Here is a 5,556-nt window from a genome sequence, read left to right on the forward strand (position 1 = left end):
CAGTGGGGGGGGGGGGTTAGGGGGGGATGAGGGAGGGTGGGTGGAGGAGGAAAATGTTAAAAACCGAATTTAATTCTTAAAGTTTACTGCAACATGATGGTGTTAGGTGGAGGTGTTAGGTGGTGGTGTTAGGTGGTGGTGTTAGCTGGTGGTGTTAGGTGGTGGTGTTAGGTGGAGGTGTTAGGTGGAGGTGTTAGGTGGAGGTGTTAGGTGGAGGTGTTAGGTGGTGGTGTTAGGTGGTGGTGTTAGGTGGTGGTGTTAGGGCGGTGGAGTTAGGTGGAGGTGTTAGGGTGGTGGTGTTAGGGCGGTGGTGGAATTAGGGCGGTGGTGTTAGGGTGGTGGAGTTAGTGCGGTGGTGTTAGGGTGGTGGAGTTAGTGCGGTGGTGTTAGGGTGGTGGAATTAGTGCGGTGGTGTTAGGGTGGTGGTGTTAGGGTGGTGGTGTTAGTGCGGTGGTGTTAGGGTGGTGGTGTTAGGGTGGTGATGTTAGGTGGTGATGTTAGGTGGTGATGTTAGGTGGTGATGTTAGGTGGTGGTGTTAGGTGGTGTTGTTAGGTGGTGGTGTTAGGTGGTGGAGTTAGTGCGGTGGTGTTAGGTGGAGGTATTAGGGTGGTGATGTTAGGCGGAGGTGTTAGGACTGTGGTATTAGGGCGGTGGTGGTGTTAGGTGGTGGTGTTAGGACTGTGGTATTAGGGCGGTGGTGGTGGATTTCTGGGAAGGGGGCCGATGTTTGTATTTCGTGCGTGTTGCGTCTTTTCTAAAAAATAAAAATAATAAAGGACCCCCCCCCCCCCATCCACTACCCGGTCCCCCCAATCTCCCCACCCACCCCATCCGAATCATTTATATAAAGTGGCATGTTTGTTGACGTGTTTTATCAGTTGTGAAAGATTCACTAAAGGAATAATAATAAAATAATAACGATGGTAAACAAATAAACGAGTCAAATGTAACAAACACCCCGTGTGGCTGCGTCTGCGTGTCCTCGTGTCTCTTTTGGCTGAGTGGATTAGTGAGTGGGTGGATGGGTGAGTGGGTGGGTGAGTGAGTGGGTGGGTGAGTGGGTGGGTGGGTGAGTGGGTGGGTGGGTGGGTGAGTGGATGGGTGAGTGAGTGGGTGAGTGGATTAGTGAGTGGGTGAGTGAGTGGATTAGTGGGTGAGTGGATTAGTGGGTTGGTGAGTGGATTAGTGAGTGGGTGGGTGAGTGGTTGAGTGAGTGAGTGGTTGAGTGAGTGATCGTGTGGGTGAGTGAGTGGGTGACTGGATTAGTAAGTGGGTGGGTGACTGAGTGGTTGAGTGAGCGTGTGGGTGAGTAAGCGTGTGGTTGAGTGAGCGTGTGGGGTGACTGGTTTAGTGGGTGAGTGAGCGTGTGGGTGACTGGGTGGGTGACTGGGTGAGTGAGCGTGTGAGTGACTGATTGAGTGGTTGAGTAAGCATGTGGGTGAGTGGTTAAGTGAGCGTGTGGGTGGGTGGGTGGTTGAGTGAGCGTGTGGGTGACTGGGCGAGTGGTTGAGTGAGCGTGTGGGTGACTGGGCGAGTGGTTGAGTGAGCGGATCGAACAGGCGAATGGACTCGAGCACAACAACGCATTCCGTTTTACTTCAAGTCGACATCGTGGGGGGGGGGGACAGAGGGGGGGGGTAACAGCGATTCCTTAAAATCGCCTCGAGAAAGCTCTCCCCCTGACATTCGTCCACTCACTAAGGCAAAGGCCCCCCCCCCCCAACCGCGTAGCCCCCCACGCAACCCCCCCACATAGCCCCCCCACGCACACACACAGCAAGTGCTGTTAGCGAGAGACAAGCCCGAACCACGCACGGCCGAACTCGGATCTCTACCGGTTCCGTAGTGCAATACCACCACCACTACCACCGCCATCACTACCACTACCATCACTACCATCACCACCACCGCCATCACTATCACCACTACCATCACACTCACACAGAGACCCACAGACTCACACAGATACCTGTAGACTCACCACACAGAGACCCACAGACTCATCACACAGAGACCCACAGACTCATCACACAGAGACCCACAGACTCATCACACAGAGACCCACAGAGACCCACAGACTCACCACACAGAGACCCACAGACTCATCACACAGAGACCCACAGACTCACACAGAGACCCAGACTCACACAGAGACCCACAGACTCATCACGCAGAGACCCACAGACTCACACAGAGACCCAGACTCACACAGAGACCCACAGACTCACCACACAGAGACCCACAGACTCATCACACAGAGACCCACAGCCTCACCACAGAGACCCACAGACTCATCACACAGAGACCCACAGACTCACACAGAGACCCACAGACTCACCACACAGAGACCCACAGACTCATCACACAGAGACCCACAGACTCATCACACAGAGACCCACAGCCTCATCACACAGAGACCCACAGACTCATCACGCAGAGACCCACAGACTCACACAGAGACCCACAGACTCACACAGAGACCCACAGACTCACCACACAGAGACCCACAGACTCACACAGAGACCCACAGACTCATCACACAGAGACCCATAGACTCATCACACAGAGACCCACAGACTCATCACGCAGAGACCCACAGACTCACACAGAGACCCACAGACTCACACAGAGACCCACAGACTCACACAGAGACCCACAGACTCATCACACAGAGACCCACAGACTCACACAGAGACCCACAGACTCACCACACAGAGACCCACAGACTCATCACACAGAGACCCACAGCCTCATCACACAGAGACCCACAGACTCATCACACAGAGACCCACAGACTCACACAGAGACCCACAGACTCACACAGAGACCCACAGACTCACCACACAGAGACCCACAGACTCACACAGAGACCCACAGACTCATCACACAGAGACCCACAGACTCACACAGAGACCCACAGACTCACCACACAGAGACCCACAGACTCATCACACAGAGACCCACAGCCTCATCACGCAGAGACCCACAGACTCATCACGCAGAGACCCACAGACTCACACAGAGACCCACAGACTCACACAGAGACCCACAGACTCACCACACAGAGACCCACAGACTCACACAGAGACCCACAGCCTCATCACACAGAGACCCACAGACTCACACAGAGACCCACAGACTCACACAGAGACCCACACAGAGACCCACAGACTCACCACACAGAGACCCACAGACTCACACAGAGACTCACACAGAGACCCACAGACTCACCACACAGAGACCCACAGACTCACACAGAGACTCACACAGAGACCCATGTTGGCACGTGCTTCTTTGTACTCACAAAGATCCCCCGTGTAGCCTTCACAGACTGTCGGGGCAAGTGCTGTTAGCAGCGACTATCAGCGCCTATGAAGGCTACCAGCGCTGTGGCACACGAGGGGGGTGGGTGGCCACCAGCACCACGCCCGGCCGCCTTTGTCTCTCCCCCAGTGGCGATGTTCACTACACAACGCACCTGGTTCTCATTTAAGGCTGAGTCGACCTAGGGGAGGAAGCCCAGGATAATCGTCACGGGTGGTGGCCGTGAGCGGGAATCGAACCCGGCTCCCCACATAACAAAGACAAAGGTCCCCCGTGTAGCCTCTAAGAGACTGCAGGGGCAAGTGCTGTTAGTAGCGAGCAGCAGCAGCGCCTATGAAGGCTACCGGCGCTGTGACACACAGAGGGGGTGGGTGGCCAGCACCACGCCCGGCCGCCTTTGTCTCCCCAGTGGCAACGTTTACACATCCATCACACCGGGTGCTCGATTGAGGCCGAGTCGACCTAGGGGAGACCCCAGGACCGGTTCAGATGATCGCTACGAACCGCTCGTAGCTGGTGGTGATGGTGGTGGTGATCAGGAATCAAACTGGGGTCTTCGCAGCGCGGCGCAGCGCTAACCGCAGCGCCACCGCTCCCCATCGGAGTGACGGCGGTAAACTCGAGGTGCAGTTTCGCGAGGCACAAACGCCCGCCCCTCCCTGCCGTGCACGCGTGTGTGTGCGTACGTGTGTGTGTGTACGTGTGTGTGTGTACGTGTGTGTGCGTACGTGTGTGTGCGTACGTGTGTGTGCGTACGTGTGTGTGCGTACGTGTGTGTGCGTACGTGTGTGTGCGTACGTGTGTGTGCGTACGTGTGTGTGCGTACGTGTGTGTGCGTACGTGTGTGTGTGTACGTGTGTGTGCGTACGTGTGTGTGTGTACGTGTGGGTGTGCGTACGTGTGTGTGCGTACGTGTGTGTGCGTACGTGTGTGTGTGTGTGTGTACGTGTGTGTGTGTACGTGTGTGTGCGTACGTGTGTGTGCGTACGTGTGTGTGCGTACGTGTGTGTGCGTACGTGTGTGCACGTGTGTGCGTGTACGTGTGTGTGTACGTGTGTGCGCGTGTACGTGTGCACGTGTGTGTGCGTACGTGTGTGTGCGCACGCGTGTGTGTACGTGTGTGCGTGTGTGCGTGTGTGCGTGCGTGCTTGTACGTGTGTGTGTGCGTGTACGTGTGTGCGTGTACGTGTGTGCGTGTGTGCGTGTACGTGCGTGTGCGTGCGTGCACGTGTGTGTGTGCACGTGTGCACGTGTGCTGGCCTGCCTACGACCCATCCTGGGTTTAACCTGCAGGCTGGATTGTGTGAGGAGCTCACAAATCCTCGAAAGATCTGGCAAAGTCCCATCGGTGAGCTCCTCGGCAGGCAAGGCTGCGTTGGCTGGGTCATGTAGCCCGCATGCCCAGCCACCGCATGCCTAAACAGCTTTTGTTTGCCCGGATCGAGGGAGCTAAACGGGCGCGGCACGGGCTAGAGAAGAGATGGAGTGATGTGGTACAGGGGGACTTGGAGCTGAGTGGACTTGCCGATGACTGGTACCAGCGGTGTCAAGATCGGCCTCAGTGGAGGAGGCTCGTGAAGGACGCTACTGGGCAGTTGGAAGCAGTCGCCCTCCAACAACAACGGAGGGCGGAGGAGCGACGCTCACAACAACGAGCGGAGCGCCGGGTGGCTAAAGCACAGCAAGTTGGCACAGTAGGGGGCACAGGTGGTGCATCAGCCAGTCATCTCGGTCATCTCGGTCAGTCGACCCGTGGCACCTGCTGGGTCTGCCCCGTGACCTCCTGCCAGCGGGCGTTCGACACTTCACGTGGCAGCCTCAAGGTGCACTTGGCCTGGCACAAGCGTCGTGGTGACGTCACCGCCACTTAGTGGCGAATGGCGGTTGTTGTTGTTGTTGTGCGTGTGCGTTGTGGGTGGTGTAGGTGGTGTGGGTGGTGTGGGTGGTTCTGTGTGGTGTGGGTGGTGTGGTTGTTGTTGTGGTGCGAGTGGTGTGGTGTGTGCAGTGTGGTGTGAGTGGTGCGGTTGTTATTGTGGTGTGGTGCGGTGTGGTGCGGTGTGGTGCGGTGTGGGTGGTGCGGTGTGGTGCGGTGTGGTGGTGTGGGTGGTGTGGATAGTGTGGTGGTGGTGGGTGGTGCGGTGTGGGTGGTGTGGTGCGGTTGTTATTGTGGTGTGGGTGGTGTGGGCGGTGTGGATAGTGTGGTGGTGGTGGGTGGTGTGGGTGGTGTAGGT

At 56.8% G+C, this 5,556-nt stretch overlaps 1 long non-coding RNA gene across 7 annotated transcripts; it reads left to right on the top strand.

Annotated features, from left to right (window-relative positions):
• Positions 1-777, top strand: LOC144952214 (uncharacterized). 7 transcript variants are annotated; one of them, XR_013640596.1, is made up of 3 exons: positions 1-433; positions 502-527; positions 567-777. It is a non-coding gene; the product is annotated as an uncharacterized LOC144952214 (long non-coding RNA). The 7 variants fall into 7 exon arrangements; XR_013640597.1 differs by lacking the exon at positions 1-433 and adding an exon at positions 450-461; XR_013640594.1 differs by having other exon boundaries at positions 1-461; positions 515-777.
• Positions 778-5,556: the final 4,779 nt, after the last annotated feature.

Source organism: Lampetra fluviatilis, chromosome 66, assembly GCF_964198595.1.
Source record: "Lampetra fluviatilis chromosome 66, kcLamFluv1.1, whole genome shotgun sequence".
Taxonomy (NCBI): domain Eukaryota; kingdom Metazoa; phylum Chordata; class Hyperoartia; order Petromyzontiformes; family Petromyzontidae; genus Lampetra; species Lampetra fluviatilis.